The sequence below is a fragment of the Herpailurus yagouaroundi genome, unplaced genomic scaffold (assembly GCF_014898765.1).
Source record: "Herpailurus yagouaroundi ecotype Mexico unplaced genomic scaffold, PumYag 77, whole genome shotgun sequence".
NCBI lineage: Eukaryota > Metazoa > Chordata > Mammalia > Carnivora > Felidae > Herpailurus > Herpailurus yagouaroundi.
The window spans coordinates 31,359,717-31,377,642 of NW_024412388.1; the positions used below are offsets into that span (position 1 = coordinate 31,359,717).

Here is a 17,926-nt window from a genome sequence, read left to right on the forward strand (position 1 = left end):
TGCACTGGTCAGAACTTGCAATACTATGTTGAACAAGAGTGGTGGAGGTGATTGGGGTGCCTGGGTGGCTCAGTCGGTTAGGCACCCAACTTCGGCTCAGGTCATGATCTCACAGTTTGTGAGTTCGAGCCCCGCACAGCACTCTGTGCTAACAGCTCAGAGCCTGGAGCCTGCTTTGGATTCTGTGTCTCCCTTTCTCTCTGTCCCTCCCCTGCTTGTGCTCTGTCTCTCATAAATAAATAAAAATTAAAAAAAAAAAAGAGAGAGTCGTGGAGGTAGACATATTTGCCTTGTTTCTGGTCTTAAGAGGTGTGATAGACAGTTTTGTGTCAACTTGGCCAGGCTATAGTCCTCTGTTATTGAAACACTAATCTAGCTGTTGCTGTGAAAAAAAAAATTTTTTTTTAGATTTTATTTCTATGTAATCTCTACATCTAATGTGGGGCTCGAACGTCCAGCCCTAAGATCAAGAGTCTCATGCTCTACCGACTGAGCCAGCCAGGTGCCCCTGTGAGAATAATTTGTAGATATGATTCAAGTCCATTATTAGTTGGTTTTAAGTAAAGGAGATTATCCTAGGTAATCTGGATGGGCCTGCTTCAATCATTTGAAAGGCAGAACTGAGGGCTCCCTGAAGAGGAAGAAATTTGGCCTCTGTTGCAGAGAGAGAGAGAGAGAGAGAGAGAGAGAGAGAGAGAGCAGGGGAGGGGCAGAGAGAAAGCAGGACAAAGGATCCGAAGCAGGCTCTGCTCTGACAGCAGAGAGCCCAACGTGGGGGCTCAAACCCACAAACCATAAGATCATGGCCTGAGCTGAAGTTGGATGGCTAACCAACTGAGCCCCCCAAGCACCCCTACATTGACTGATTTTTGAATATTGAACCACCCTTGCATCCTTGGAATAAATCCCACTTGGTCATGACATAGAATTTGTAAATATATTGGTGTATTTTATTTGCGAACATTTTGTTAAAGATTTTGCATCTGTAGTCATGAGGGAATTGGTCTATAGTTTTTTAATTTTTGTGTCGTCTTTAGTTTTGATATCAGAATAATTCTAGCCTCATAAAATGAATTGAAACGTATTCTCTCCTCTTCTATTTTCTGGAACAGATCATATAAAATTGGTGTTAACTCCTATTTAAAGATTTGATAGAATTCTCCAATGAAACCATCTGAGCCTGGAGGGGTGCCTGGCTGGCTCAGTTGGTGAGAACATGCAACTCTTCATCTCAAGGTTATAAGCGGGAGCCCCACATTTGGTGTAGAGATTACTTAGAAATAAAATCTTAAAAAAAATTTTTTTTTAATGTTTATTTATTTTAGAGAGAGACAGACAGAGTGTGAACAGGCAAGGGGAAGAGAGAGAGAGGGAGACACAGAATCCGAAGCAGGCTCCAGGCTCCGAGCTGTCAGCACAGAGTCCGTCGCAGGCCTTGAACTCACAAACCTCGTTTGTCAATATTATTGGTCTTTTCGAAGAACGAGTTGTTTATTTTATTGATTTTCTCTATTGTTTTCTGTTTCAATTTTATTTCTCTTGTTATCTTTGTTAATTACTTCAGTCTTCTTGCTTTGGATTTTACTCTCCTTCTACATTCTATGGTGGGAGCTATCTGAGAGATTCTGAAACATATTTTTCACAGTTATTTTTAAGTCCCTGGCTGCGAATTCCAATATCTGGGTTGTCTATGGCTCTGTTTCTATTGACTTACTTTTCTATTTGAATATGGATCACATTTTCCTGGTTTTTTTTGTTTGTTGTTTGTTATTGTTGTTGTTGTTTTTTGCATGTCTATTAGTTTTTATTGTATACGGGGCATGAATGATGTGTTATAAAGACTCTGAATTGTGTTATATTCCTTTGGAGAGTGTCAACTGTTTTTTCAGCCATTTGGATCTTCTGGTGGATGATCTTGAACTTGTGTATGCTTAGTTTTATTCATTGTTAGGGTAATTCTACTTCTGGCTTTGCTCCTAATCCTAGGGTATACCTCTTAGTTACATGATATAAGAATTTCTCCTAAGGTGAGACCCTTCTGGGACTTTAATAGAATGTCCCGGGTGTTAACCAAGCACTTCTAACTTGGCATAATTTAAGCTCCACACTGTCTTCTTGCAGTGGGCAGCAGCTGAAATCTTTGCTCAATTTCATCCTTACAGCCACTAATTTTCACATGGGTTATTTGGAGTCTTGTTTGTGCACGTGCAGTTAGGAGGTCAGCCACGAATTTGAAGGGAGTTGACATACAGATTTTTGGCCATCCCTCCTTGCGGCTCTTTTGTTTTTGTGGTTTTCCCTCAAATTTTTAGCCAGAGGCAGCCCTGAGCTCCGTCTTCTGATTCACCAAACCCAGAGGATTCTGGATTTTTACTTGAATTTTAGCTTATCTTTGCTATGGAGACTAAGGGGTCCCCTTGGCAGAAAATCCATATAAATGTGGACCATGTCTCGTGTGGTTCTCTTCATTGAAATGCTGAATCCTCCTCCAGTTTGTGCCTGCTTTTGGTTACTTTACCGTGCCATAATTCAATTTTGTGACTTATTTTGGCAATTTGCTGCACCATTCCCAGAACTGGAACTCAACCCAATGTAGCAATGGAACGACTGTTTAGTGAACATCTGCTGTGTACCTCTGAATACTACAGACAGAGTTCCTGTCTTCACAGAGCTCACACTGGGGGGATAGGGGCTCAAATAGGAAAGACGTGTGCTGAGGGCTGTATTAGGGGAAATTTGGGGGACTGTGGGGACCCAGCACATATTGCTATCAACTCTCTACTAAGCGTTTTGCTGGGGATCCTGTTTGCGGTCCCTTCTCAGAGATCCTTAGCTCAACTAAAACACCTCCTTCAACTTTTCTTTCCTTCCTTCCTTCCTTCCTTCCTTCCTTCCTTCCTTCCTTCCTTCCTTCCTTCCTCATTCCCTCTCTTCTTTCTGAAGTATTTAGTGAGCATTTTCTCTGTCCCCAGGCACTGTAACCCAAGAGGGTGTGGTTATCCTTATTTGGTCCTTAAAGACTCCACCTCCAGAAGGTCTTTCCAGACTCTATAAGCTGGATCAACCCACAGAACATGGCTGAAATTCATTTTTATAATGTTTTATCCCACTAATATTTCCCCAGGACCGGCTATGTATCAGGCCTGTAGTGTGAGGAAAGAATTAAATAATTGACATCATCAGAGAAAGGGTAGCTAGGAATTACTAATTATTGTAAAGATTTTATTTTAGGGGCGCCTGGGTGGCGCAGTCGGTTAAGCGTCCGACTTCAGCCAGGTCACGATCTCGCGGTCCGGGAGTTCGAGCCCCGCGTCGGGCTCTGGGCTGATGGCTCAGAGCCTGGAGCCTGTTTCCGATTCTGTGTCTCCCTCTCTCTCTGCCCCTCGCCCGTTCATGCTCTGTCTCTCTCTGTCCCAAAAATAAATAAACGTTGAAAAAAAAATTTAAAAATAAAGATTTTATTTTATTTAGAAAAATATTTATTTGCTCATTTTGAGAGAGAGAGAGGGAGCGTGTAGGGGAGGGGCAGAGAGAGAGAATGAGAGAGAGAGAATCCCAAGCGGCCTCCATGCTATTAGTGCACAGCCCGCGGGGCTCAATCCCATGGAACTGTGAGATCATGACCTGAGCGTGAGTTCATGGCCTGAACAGAGATTAAGAGTCACACGCTCCACTAACTGAGCCAGCCAGGTGCCCCTAGGGACTACGAAATATTAATATTAAAATTTATCATTTACATATTTATATTATTATAATTATCATTTACTTCTAATCATACTTCTTGAGCACTGGCTATATGACAGACACTGAACTGGTCTGTTCTGTGCATTTTGTGGTTAAGTCCTCGCAACCTCTCAGTGAAGTAGGTCCTGTGATTATCCCCATTTTATGTAAGCCTCGGTAAAGACTGAGGCTTAGAGGAGTAAGTGGTTTTCCCAAGGGCACGCAGCTGTATTCCCACCGTTTCCGGCTCATGGTAAGTACCAATAACGTGCATTTCCTCCCTTTTCCACAAAGATCACAGCATATGGTTGTGCAGCTGGGATTCTGCACAAACAAGGATGATAGCGAGGAGATTGGGGCTGAAATCCAGCCTCTCAGCCACCAGCTTGCCACGAGCTTTTATTTTGCTGGTCTTTGCCCTTCTTAGAGACTTAGAATCTTTTGTTTGACTGGAGGTCTGGGGCACTGCAGCTTACAATCCTCAAACCTCTAATCTCTAACCTTCCAATCTCCTGCTCTTTTCTCCTCAGCTCTGATGGGGAGGAGGGGTGGGCGTGGAAGGTAGGAAGAAAAGTCCAGCCTCCCTTGTCCCCCCCTCCCCCCTCCCCCCCGCCCTCACCCATCTGTTCTGTTCTTCAGGGAGTCCCACTCCTGGTCAGCAGGAAATGAGGCTGTCTGGGGCTTTGGCGCCACCTAGTGGTTCCCTGCCGCAGCGCAGAATGCCTACAACTTGACAAGTTGATTAAAAGCCCTTTTCTCGGGGAGGAAAATCCTTCTGGAGATGAAATGCGGAGAGAAGAAGATAAAAGATGGTGGGAACCCAATGAGAGAGAGATCATGGCTTTGGGGGGAGTTTGAGCTTAGAGCCTGTATTCAGCTAGACTTGGGTCCAGACTCTACTGCATATTAGTTGTGTGATGACGGGCAAGTCACTTCACCTCTTAGAGCTTTGGTTCCTTCATTTGTAACATGGGGAAAACACCAGTGCCTCTTGGTGTCCAGGAAGTGCTTATCACAGTGCTAAGCAAGCTTTGGATATTTATTTTAGGCAGAAGGAACTTTGTCAGCAAAGGCAGGGCACAGGGCTAGTTTCTCGGAACACAGAAGAGGCGACATGATCCCCTTCTCTGCTAGAACCCCTTCCTGGAAGAGAACCAGCTGCCTATTCCAGGCTGAGCTCCAGTCCCAAGCAGGTTTGCTTACCTGGACTCTGGCTGCCCTCAAATGCCTGGGCAGAAAATGCCAACCACTGCACTTCCTTCTCCTCTGAGCTGCCCAGTCCTGCTCCTGCTTTCATCTGACCCCCTATTTCTTCCAGCTGATTCTTTCCCAGCGCTGGTGCAACACTGATAACATTGCAACTATGGTGCTGGCTTTCATTGAGCTGTTTTCTCCTGGTTTCCCTCCTACCTCTCTAGCAGTTCCTTCTGAGGCTTCTTGTGGGTTTCTTTTCTCTGCACGCCTTTACTTACCACTCCACAGGGTTCTGTCCTGTCCTTCTCTTCTCACTCCCCGTGTTCTTCCTGGACCATCTTACCCCCTCCTCTGACTTTAACTATCACCTGAATGTTTTCCACAGAGCCTCAGACCTGCTTATCCAACTGCCTCTTGGATGTTCCACAGGCAGTTGATAAGTCCAAAATGAAAGTATCTGCAGACCCCCCCAAACCTGCTCTCTTCCTGTGTGGCTTATGCAGTCAGCCAAGAGTTTCACCCTCTGCCCTATTGCTTAAGCCAAAGATATGAGTGTCAGCCTTGACTCTCCCCTCACCCCTCCCCCAGTTTTATCACCACGTTCCAGCTGCTATACCTCATATATGTTTATCTAGTCCTTCCACCTCTCTCTATTCCTAGTGCAACTGCCTCACCCTGGACACCATCCTCTTTTGCTTGGATTATTACAACCGCCTCTGAATTGGACTCTTTGCCTCAGTTTTACCCATCTTGGCTCCTAGTGTTCCCTTCTGGAGGCTGTAGGGGAAAGTCCATTTCCTAACATTTTCTACCTTCTAGAGGCTTCCCACATTCCTTGATTTTGGACACCCTCCCTCCGTCTTCAAAGGCAGAAACATCACACCTCTCGGACGTCTGGACTGTTCTTCCATAGTCAGATGGAAGGGTTCTTTCTTCTTTCTTCCGTTTTCCTCTTCCATTTTTAAGGACCCTTGTGGTTGCATCGAACCCACTCAGATAATCTCGGATAATCTCTATTGCAAGATCCTTTATTATATCTGCAAAGACCCTCTTGCCATATAGTATAACAGATTCACGGATTCTGGGGATTAAGACATGGATATCTTTGGAGGGCTCTTATTCTGCCCACCATAGTCCTCTCTCTGATCCCAAAATATTCATGTCTGTCCTACATGCAAAATACATTTACCTCGTTCCAAACGATTCCCCAAAGTGCCCCAAAGTCTCAGCCCATTGAAGTATCAATTCAAAGTCCAAAATCTAAATCTCATCATCAATATCGTCTCTATTAGGTATCAGATGAGACTCCGTGTCATCTCTCCTGGGGTGGAGCTCCTCCCCATCTGTGGTCCCGGAAATCTAGAAAACAAGTTCTCTGCTCCCAGAATAGAATGCCAGGACTGGCATATGCTAACAGTTAAAGGCATTCCTGTGCAAACAGAGAGAAGATGGAAGAAATAAAGGAGTCACAGGTCCCAGGTAATTTCAAAATTAAGTTGGACAAGCTTTATTAGGCTTCAAGGCCTAAGGATAATCCTCCGTAGCTCAAGGCTTAGCCCTCTGAGTTGTTTGTTCTTTTTCATGAGAGACAGCACCTGTTCCCAGCTGGGCCATTGTATCAGCCTGCTTCCTGCTTGTAGCCTACTTTCATTTCTGACCCTCTCTGTCCCTTCCAGTCCAGGTTCCACTGTTTCTCCTGACATATAAGACTCAAGAACCTTGTGGGCCTCTCATGTATGTCTCAGAGATTCACTCCATTACACCAGAGGCTCCTTCACAGATGTTCCCTGGATAATTCCATTTCTGGTTTTGGCTTCGTTGAGACAGCTGATGTGATCTATGAGTCACACACTCTCTTCAAAAATCCCTTCACGTGACCAAATACTTGGACCTTTGGATCTTTCAGGGATGTTAACAAAAGGTTGTCCAGGCGCACCATCGGCTTTTTCTCAAGTGCACTTTCCCTGACAGTGAATCTCTCCATTTTAATATCATTTGCAATCTAGATAAGCTGAGAATTCCCCCAGGTCATCAAGCCCCGGTTTGTTTTTGTTTGATAGTTCTTTCCTCCGTGTGTCTGTGTCCCCTCCCGGTTGGTTACGGCAAGTGGCAAGAAGCCGCGAGGCCACACCTTTCAACGCTTTGCTTGGAAATCTCGGCGAAACATCCAAGTTCATCGTTTGTAAGTTCTGCTTTCCACACGACTGCAGGGCGTGTGATTCGAGGCCTCTTGCCACCGAGGAACGAGTTTCCAGTAAGGCGTTCCTCATTTCCTTCTTAGCTCTTATGGGCAGCACCTGTAACAGCCATATTTCTACCAAGTCTGTGCACGATGACGTGGGCCTGCTCAAAGTTGGTTTATGTTTTCTCCTCCGCGCCCCTCACTTCTGAGTCCTCAGCGGCAGAGTCGTCGTTAGCTCCCTTGTTGCCACCGAGTCTGTTCAAGGTCATCTAAGCTTTTTCTATGATGCTCCCTACTGTCCCTCCTCCCTACCGTCCTCTCCCTACTGTCCAGTTCCACTGCCTCTTCCACGTGTTGAGATGCTTGGTCCAGCACCACCAAAATCTGTATTTGTTTTCTACGGCTGCTGTAACAAATAACCACGGACTGAGAGGCTTAACGCAATACAGATGTGGTGTCTAAGAGTTCTACAGGTCAGTAGTTGGACACTGGGATGAAATAAAAATGTGAGCAGCTCTGCTTTCCTTTCTGAAGACTGCGGGAGTCTATTTGCTTTCTTTTTCTACCTTCTTTTCTTTTTTTAACATTTATTTATTTTTGAGAGACAGTGCACAAGTGGGGGAGGAGCAAAGAGAGAGAGAGAGAGAGAGAGGGAGACACAGAATCCAAAGCAGGCTCCAGGCTCTTGGCTGTCAACACAGAGCCCAATGTGGGGCTCGAACCCGTGAATGGTGTCATGACCCGAGCTGAAATCAGAAGCTTAACTGACGGAGCTACCCAGGAGCCCCTCTTCTTCTCCCTTCTAAAGGCTTCCCACGGGGCGCCTGGGTGGCGCAGTCGGTTGAGCATCCGACTTCAGCCAGGTCACGATCTCGCGGTCCGTGAGTTCGAGCCCCGCGTCGGGCTCTGGGCTGATGGCTCGGAGCCTGGAGCCTGTTTCCGACTCTGTGTCTCCCTCTCTCTCTGCCCCTCCCCCGTTCATGCTCTGTCTCTCTCTGTCCCAAAAATAAATAAACGTTGAAAAAAAAAATTAAAAAAAAAAATAATAAAAAAAATAAAGGCTTCCCACATCCCTTGGCTTGTGGCCCCCTTCTTCCGTCTCCAAAGCCAGCAATGATGTATCTTTCTGGAGATTCTTCCATCACAAAATCTCCTCTGCTTCTCTCTTCTTCCTCCCTCTTCCACTTGCACAGATGCTCGCGGTTATAGGAGAGTCTCCTCTTCTCAAGAGCCTTAATTTAATCACACCTTCAGAACCCCTTTTGTCATGTAATGTAACATAATCAGAGGTTCCAGGGATCAGGATGTGGACATCTGGAGGGGGGATTGATTCTTCTGTCTTCACACCCTCCAGAAGTTAGCCAGGGTGGTCTCTCTGAACAAACTCAGTCATGTTCCTCTCCTGCTTAAAACTCTTAAATGGCTCCTGTCAGACTTCAGGATACAGACCAAATTCCTACCTCGGCTGGTGGAGAACAGCTTTGTGATGTGGTTGTTCTTGCTGTTAAACACCACCTCTCACCTTCCCCTCCCTCCTGCCTCAAGCACCCTGCATTACAGCCACACTGCCTGCTGGCAGCCTCACAGCTTCCATGATCACATCAAGGTCACTGTTCGGCTAGCTCACTCTTACCGTACCTTGGGTCTAGGTTAGGCATCACCCCCTTCCAGAAGCCTTCCCCTGGGTTATGTGTCTCCCCCTCCTCCCCACAACATGCTCCAGTGCTTCCCCCATCAGGGTGTATCGTATGGCCCTGGCATGACCGTGGACTTCTCAGCCTCCTCTGGTAGACTCTAAATGCCCGAGGGCAGGGACTGTGTCTGCCTCTTTGTTGTGTCCTCATTGCCCAGCCAGGGTCCACTATGCAATGGGCCCGTCATGACTGTTTGCTCTGAGAAGTAATGGTCACAGTTCCTTCCAGCTCACGCCTTCTGTTCTGTGAGCTGTCATTGCAAGACTTGCTTGAGGATTTTGGCAGAGGCGTCCAAGGCCATCATCATGCTAGTGGGAGCCATCTGAGCTGTGAATGGGAGCAGCAGAAGCGAGAGGGCTGAGCGCGGGGCCAGACCACTAACGACTGCTGGTTTCAGTTGTTTCCCAGCTCAGGAGGCAACACAACCAGCTACTACTGTCACGCTCCAGACTAGTCAAGGAGTTTCCTTTCCATTGATGGAAAAGAGACTCCGCAGCTTGAAAGGTTGACATTTATTCGCTTTAATTTTTATTGTCTCTGTGAAAAACAAAATAGTAAATAGCATTCAGACTCCCACCTCTTAAAAATGCCCCCCTCCTCTCAAGTGCTTTCTATAAACACACAAGCACACACACACACACACACACGCGCGCGCGCGCATGCACACACACACAATTTACTTTTCTTCAACGTATCAATGTATCATGGATTTCTTTCCTAATCAGCACATAAAAATTTCCCTCCTTTTAAAATACCTGCATCTATTGTGTATAACAACATCATAGTAAAGCCACCTCCCACTAATGAAGGACACTGATACTGCTTCCATTTTTTTTTTTTTTTTGCAGTTACTAACGCGCTGTCTCTGATCTAAACCTTAGCAACAACACTCCCTCCGCAACCAAATTCAAGTTCATTTTTGCTTAGCTTCTCCCCTCACCCTGCCACTATCTTGCCTCCTACTCAAAGTTCTGTCTTCTCCGGGCTTTGTGCTTCAGGATCAGGAACAGGTAGAGAGATGGGGCAGGAGAGGCAGGAGGAAAGGAGGAGGGGAACAGAAAGGTAGAGCTTTGCGTTTGGTGGTGTGGCCAGGGAGAGGACTGGTCTCCCTGGACGTTAGGGAGAAGTGTGGCCGCAGCTTATGAAAAAGCTTATCACTCTGAGAGACACAAGACTGCAATTCCTCTCTACTGGCGCTTACTTTTGATGACTGAACCTCTTCAAATGTGACTCCATGTAGAGAGTGGGCTACCTGGAGTCCCAGGATGTGTTAGGGTTACACAAGCAATGCTACAGCGAATGCCACTGGAGATGCATATTCTGGCGCCCCTGTTATTGTTTCTGGAGGATCAATCCCCACAAGAGGAGTCACTTGTCCCGCAGTGTGTGCATTGAAATACCACTCCAAAAGTGTTTCAAACTGCTTGCCAAAAAGCTTGGAACCAATTTCTACTCCTGCTACAGTTTATGAACCTGGCCATTTCTCTACACCCTTACTGACACTAGTCTTTATTTATCGTTGATGAGTTTGCTACTATGATAGGAAAAACATGCAAGAGCCAAGGAATTTCTTTTCCTTTCGTTATCAGGGAGGTTGTGCAAGGCATTTTGATCGCACCGTTTTGATCTAGCTGATATTTTCACCCTGTGTTTATGAATATAGATGTTTTAATCAGAATCACACTAAGGGCTTTATAGACCTCATGACTTCAACACATCTAGTGTCCAGTGAGTTGCCTAGAGCTGCACCACAAGCAGCAGAGGGAGGTTTAGAAATCAGCTTTCTGGATAAATTGAATCAAAGAGGTGAAAGGCCTGCACTCTGAAAATGTTAAAACACGGATGAAAGAAATTGAACATGACACAAACGAATGGAGAGGTATCCCATGCTCATGGATCGGGAGAACAAGTATTGTTAAAATGTCCACACTACCCGAAGCAAACTACACATGTAGCACAATCCCTATCAGAATACCAACAACATTTTTCACACAGCCAAAACAAATAATTGTAACATTTGTATGGAATGACGGAAGACTCCAAGCAGCCAAAGCGATCTTGAAAAATAACAAAACTGGAGATATCACTGTCCTGGATTTCAAGGCATAGTACAAAGCTGTAGTAATCAAAACAGAATGGTGCTGGCACAAAAAATAGATGAATAGATCAATAGAACAGAATAAAAGGCCCAGAAATAAACCCACGATTATATGGTCAATTAATCTTTGACAAAGGAGGAAAGATTATGAAATGGGAAAAAGATGGTCTGATTACTGGTTTTCTGTCTCCCAGCCCAAATGAGGGTATTATAATTTTAAAACCTTTGCCAACAGGACAGATGAAACCAATTTTATTATTCCATTAATTTGTAGTTTCTAGTGAGAGTGAAATCTTTTCATGTTTATTGATCATTTTGTTTGTCTTTAATCAAAGTTCCTGCTCCTATCACCTACTGTATTTTCCTACTGGGACTTTTAATTTATTAAGTTCTCTCACAATGGCATTACTGTGAATTTTTCTGAGATTACTATTTTTGCTTTTTGTTGTTGATGCTGTTGCTATGTTATTTAATGCACATACTTCAATGATAAAGTAGAGGTCAAAAATAGATCTACTGTTCATAGTTAATAATAAGGATAAGCCCCACTTGTTAAACACCTACAATATCCCAGAATCTTCTCATACATTGTTTCTAACTTTCATAGCCCTTCTTTTTTTAATAAAATTTTAAAATTTTTTACATGAGAGAGAGAGAGAGAGAGAGTGAGCAGAAGAGAGGGGCAGAGGAAGAGAGAGAATCCTAAGGAGGCTTCATGCTTAGCACAGAACCCAATGTGATGCTTGATCCCACAACCCTGGGATCATACTCTAGGCTGAAATCAAGAGTTGGACGCTCAACCAACTGAGCCCCTAAGGTGCCCCATAGCCATTCTTTTAATCCCATGTTAAAGATGAGGACACTGAGGCACATAGAGGTTAAGTATCTTGCCTGGGGTCACACAGAAAATAAATGGACAGTTCTTTTATTATTTCTAATCCTCATGTTATTTTCTCTGCAGTCCAAGTACCCTTTCCCCCTCCTTTCTAAGGTTACTTACAGGAGTACCTTTCCCAACATGGTAGCTTGTAGGCAGTTGTTGGAATGGCAGAGGGCTGTTGAGTCAGAAGAGAAGCATTGTCTCAAACCTTTCCACCGAGACAAGGTTGGTGGGGTGGACTCTCCAGCCCTATAAGAAGCTAAGGGGTGAATTTCCCTCTAGTGAGGATCAGTGGGTATATGGGGTATATGGCCAGGGGATCCCTGTCTCAAAAAGTCATGGAATGGTAGCCTGGTTAGGTGCTCTGAATTCACTGAATGAGCCACATGATGAAGCCAATAGTATACATCATCAGTACCAGAGGCCAGAACAGGCAAGCCAGCAGAGAAATCACTGGTTTCCCCAGTCATGACCTTCAGCAGGGATCAGCAGTGTACCTGAGCAGAACCAGCTGTATCTTGGGGTGCATTAGCACCAAATACATAAGACTCAGATCAGACTCATCACACTGTGTTGGAGATCAGCAAAGGATACGAAGGGCAGTGTACAAACTTGAGGTCCCTACCCCATGACACTGTAAGAACTTGGCCAGAAGAGGTCCAGGAATCAATGAGGCCTTCAGGAATAGAGGAAAGTGGGCAAGCAAGAATGGGTGACATGTTTGTTTCCTGGTAAGAGACAAAACCAAAAGGAAGACTGTATTATTGGGGCAAAGCTGAATTTGTGTGGTGGCTTGCAAATCTGGGCCACTTCCTGTTCAGGCACTAGTTGTATCATATGTTTGCATAAGCAGGGCCCCAACTAGCTGGGTCAAGGGACATCCCCCCTAATCAAGGGCACTAAGGAAGTTACTTGAAGGCCTGTTGAGTCTGCTTGGATGAATATTTCTGGTGTGTGGTACATAAAGGGCTAAGAACCTAAAAGGATCCTTCTACTCAGGAATTAATAAAAAAGAACCAAAATAACACCATTGGTGAGCAGGTTTAGTCATGTGAAGGACATTTCTGTGTCTTCTTCTAAAACAAATGTTTTTAAGGGGGCCCGGGTGGCTCGGTTGATTAAGCATCCAACTCCTGATTTGGGCTCAGGTCATGATCTCATGGTTCATGAGTTTGAGCCCTACGTTGGTCTCTGTGCTGACAGCTCGCAGCCTGGAACCTGCTTCGGATTCTGTCTCCCCCTCTCTCTCTGCCCCTCCCCTGCTTGCGCTCTGTCTGTCTGTCTCTGTCTCTCTCTCTCTCAAAAATAAACGTTACAAAATTTTTAAACAAATGTTTTTAAAGTTCTGTTGTTCCTTGTGATATTTGTAAAGCAATTTCTTTTTGAGTTAAGAAAAATAGGTGATAATCTTCTGCCCCACCGTGCTTGCCCACTTGTTACAATTAATGATTGCAAGCTTCCAGAGTTGAGGCTTCTGAAGACTCAAGGTTGGGAGCAGAGCCAAGTGACCCTATTCTTTACCAGGAGTCACAGGGGCAAATCACAGACAAATGCCCATACACTCATCCCACTCCCTTGGAAAAATCCCCTCCTGTTCCACTTTCTGGTGTCTTCCTGGGGTGCCATTCTGGAGTGCCCCAGCTTTGATGGAAAGCTGGTGGATCTCTCTTTGAAGATGTCTCATCCCTTCCTTTCTCATTGTTTGAGAATGGTGTCAGAGACAAGACTGAGAGGTTTTGGAGCGAGGAGGAACTTTGTGACCTGACAAATACTGGAGGAGAACCTGTCCCTCTCTTGGCACTTGTTGGAGATAGTCTGCTGTGGAAATTGCCCAGGAAAGGGCGCTGGATGGAAAAATGGAATCCTGGTTCTAGTCTGGGCTCTGTCCCTTTCTAGTTAACCTGGATCTAGAATCTAGAGTCTGAATTAATTCTAGTGATAAAAAGATTTAATGACTAATTCCTTGAATCCTCAAAGAAGTAATTCCTAAATTAATCTAGGTTATACACGTCTTTGCAAATCTAGCACCCACTCCTCAGAAAAGTACACATACCCACACAGCCATGAAATTCGTCATATAATTGCAGGGCATTGACAAAGAGCCAAAGTCCATTTGTGTACCATGCTTTCCATGCTTTAGTGATATTAGGAAAGATGCTTTCCATGCTTTAATGATATTAGTAAAAGTGTGAAGTCCAACCTCGTCAACACAACCCACAATACCCTTTGTGATCTGACCTCTGCTCCTTCTCTGGCTTCTCCTGATGCTCGTCACATGCATCCTGTCCAACAACTTGCAGTTGTCCTTTGTCACCAATGCATGCTTATCTTTCTGCCTGGAATGTTCTCCTTGATTACCTGGAAACTGTGATTAATTCTATTAAGGCGGAGTTAAGCACTTCTTTTTTGTGTGTGATGTGAACCTAAATAGGGCATTTTGATGGGCTGTTTGGTTGATGGTGTCAAAGTAGCCACAATGTCAAATCTCTATGTTAAAATGTAAAAAGTTTTCTTTAAGCCAGTGTGGCAGGACAGGGTTTCTAGTCTCTCTTCCCCCTTCTTCTTTCCCCTAGCCATTTCTGATGGAAAAGGATTATTTTAACATAATGAATTATGATCAGAACGACTGTTCCGTGAGAGGCAGATAACATCAATAAGAATAAGATTTCCATGTCCCAGATTCTTCCATCTGAGGAATTTGGAGGTAAGAAGGCTACTTTCGCAGATGAGTTTTTTTTTGTTGTTGTTGTTGTTTTTTTAATTTTTTTTTCAACGTTTATTTATTTTTGGGACAGAGAGAGACAGAGCATGAACGGGAGAGGGGCAGAGAGAGAGAGGGAGACACAGAATCGGAAACAGGCTCCAGGCTCTGAGCCATCAGCCCAGAGCCCGACGCGGGGCTCGAACTCACGGACCGCGAGATCGTGACCTGGCTGAAGTCGGACGCTTAACCGACTGCGCCACCCAGGCGCCCCCGCAGATGAGTTTTAAGATCTTCTGCTTCTTTTCCAGATCGGAATCAGGAATGACGTTATCTGTGGCCCTGACCACCATAGACCCTGTGGGAGACATTGTCTTCTAGCTGACCACAGCCATTCCCAGCCCTTTCTCTCTTGCTGCCTCCCCCTATAGGGGCTGGAGAGCCAGATACATGCTTTTTTGACTGCCTTTGTAGTTAGGTGTTGAGCTATGAAGTCTAGTTCTGGCCCAGGAGTCGTGAGGGAAAATCTACTGGGAGTTTCCAAGAAAATGTTTTCTTTCCTGATAAAAAAAAAAAAAAAAAAGGAACAGTCAGATTGGAGACACTCCTTTTCTCCTCTTCCTGCCTTCAATGATGTTGTGATGTTTGGAGCTTTGACAACTATTTTGTGACCACGAGATGATTCGCAGGCACCATGGTTCTCAAGTCTGAATGTGCATCAGAATCGCCCAGAAGGCTTCTTAATATATAGACTGCTGTTATTTACCCCCAGAGTTTCTGATTCCCAGGTCTGGAGTAGGCCTGGGAATTTGCATTTCTAACAAATTTCCAAGTGATGCTGATGCTGTTGGGCTGGGAACACACTCTGAGACCCACTGAACATGAGAATGAAAATTCCATAGGCTGCTGATAGCAAAACAGAATGGTAGAGTCTGGACGCTGATGGTCTTGTCAGGTAGCTGAATACATGTAAATAACTCCCGTGTCTGGAATTCTCGTTCTATCGGAAAACCACTATTTGTTGAAGCTTTGGTTAGTTGGGTTTCTCACGATCTACATTCAAAAGCATTCTGAACTTACAGAGAGCTGGACACTGTGGAGCGGGCCAGAGAGAAAAATCCAGAGGGATGCTCATCCAAGGCTAACTTAGCATGAAGTAAAAATGGCCACAACAGCAAATATTTTTTTTTAAGTTTATTTCTTTATTTTGAGAGAGAGAGAGCACGAGCAGGGGAGAGGCAGGGAGAACCTCAAGCAGGCTCCACCCTATGGGTGCCGAGCCTGCGATGCAGGGCTGGATCTCATGAACTGTGAGATCAGGACCTGAGCCGAAATCAAAAGTTGGCCACTTAACTGACTGAGCCACCCAGGCACCCAAACAGGAAATATTTTGAAACATCTCTTAGTGTCAATGGTCAATGACTGTTGACAATAGTAAGATTGTGGGAGTTTTAAAATATTAAGTTAATAAAAAATTTTAAAATCAAAGTAGAACTTAATGACACATGATAGTGCCCTGCCCCGCCCTTACCCACCCTGATGCCACTCCTCCCAAGCAAGCATTTTCAACCCATTTATTTATTTATTTATTTATTTAGAGACAGAGAGAGCACGAGCAGGAGAGAGACACAGAGAGAGAGAGAGGGAGAGTGCCAAGCAGGCTCCGTGAATGGTCAGCGTAGAGTCTGACATGGGGCTTGAACCTAGGAAACTGTGAGACCATGACCTGAGCCGAAAACAAGAGTCAGACGCTCAACCGATTGAGTCACCCAGGTGCTCCACATTCTCAACTCTTGTAGTGTTTCTTCCGGAATTTACAAATTTACCTAAATGACATGCTTATGCTAGTATTATATACCTTTTTGTCTTTGTTTATTCACTTCCTGCTATGGAAGGTAAGAATTTAGATTTCTTTTCGTATTTCTGCCCCCCTTTCCATGCCATAAACTTCCTCTCCCACCTTTTCCCCATATAGTTAAATAACAAAATTTTGTTAAATTAATGCTCGATGTCTGTGATAGCATGGCTAAACAGTATTGATAGATGAACCTTGCTTACACTTCTTTTCTGGTTAAACTTTTTTTCCCTTGGAGTCCATAATTGCCCCATTTAAATTTTTTTAAAATTTCCTGTGAATCTATGATTAATTCGTCCGCTCATCCTCTGACAGAAGAGAACTTCCTCTTAGTTCCAACACATCAGCTCATCTATAAATTTCATTTTTCTTGGCACTTTCTGTTCTAAAGTTCGCCTTACGCCTCTAATCAGGAGTAGGCATTCTGCATAACCGTCACCCTGGAATTTCCCTTCATCAGCACACTGGGAATGACCTTTATCTTTTTCCTGTGCTAAATGCTTTGCTTTCAGGATTTGGTGTTTTCCATTTTCCTAGGTTTACTCTGTCATTTTTGACAAAGTGTGCACAGGAGGAGAACTGGTTTGGGTTCCAAGAGGAAGCATATGGCTGATGCAAAAGAGGCAGTTGAAGACAGTTTAAAGAAGCATGGGCAGGGTTAAAAACACCAATAAGGAGCATGATGTACCTTGGGGCGAGCAACAGCAGAAAGCCTAAAAGGGCAAGAGGAGAGGGTATTCTCAGAAAGGCCACAGCTGTAGGAGAGGGTCACTCTCACAAGACTCTCGCTGTCATTTAGGGTGTGTTGGCTCAGCCAGCAGGGAGGGAGTAGAGAAAATTATTCAACCTCCCTCCACCACTGCCCTCTGATTTCCCTCAGAATGCCTTCCATTGGCTGAAGCCAGCCTGCCCTCGAGTTGCACTGATGCCTTACGCTGCACACAGCAGGGCTAAGAGTAAAGTGGACGTGGAAGGGCCAACAGAGCACAGCCAGCACTGGAGGTAAAAGTTTGAAATCTAGTGTATCTGAGAGTCTCTCTGTTCAAAACTGCCTCTAGAGTAACACTGTGGCTGGTATGGAATTCTGGGTTGGCAACTCTTTTGTCTCAGAATTTTGGAGGCAATGTTCCGTTGTCTCCTGGCTTCCGGAATTGCTGTCGAGAACTCTGTGCCATTCTGATTCCTGATGCTTCTTATGTGACTTGTGTTTTTCCTTCCTGGAAGCTTAAGATCCTGTCTTTCCCCCCAGTGTTCTGCTATGTGGTGAGGGGTGAGTTCCTATCATTATACAACAGGGCCCCAAAGTAGGCCCAGGCCAGGTATACTTGCTCTGTCCTTCCTCAGCCCTGAAAATGTAAGAAATATGGATACAGGTGCCCACTCTCCTACATCATTACAGAGGTGCAGCGCAACGGCTCATGTGTGATGTTTGGCCATTATTATGCATCTGTGGACAATGAAGCGAGATTGCAATGGTGGTGAGTTAGGCTGGGATTCAGACACTGCTAATACAGACAGCTCTGTCTCCTCTCCTGGAATCTGTGCTGGTTGATAGTAATGGGCAGTTATATTGTGAAACTAGGGGCGAGGAGGAAAGAG

At 44.9% G+C, this 17,926-nt stretch overlaps 1 long non-coding RNA gene across 1 annotated transcript in view; it reads left to right on the forward strand.

Moving 5' to 3' along the window:
* LOC121026926 (uncharacterized) overlaps positions 1-7,657 on the forward strand; it is a 27,717-nt gene extending 20,060 nt beyond the window's left edge. The window contains exon 3 of the long non-coding RNA XR_005788498.1: positions 6,210-7,657. This is a non-coding gene — a long non-coding RNA (uncharacterized LOC121026926). The remainder of the gene's footprint in view (positions 1-6,209) is intronic.
* Positions 7,658-17,926: the final 10,269 nt, after the last annotated feature.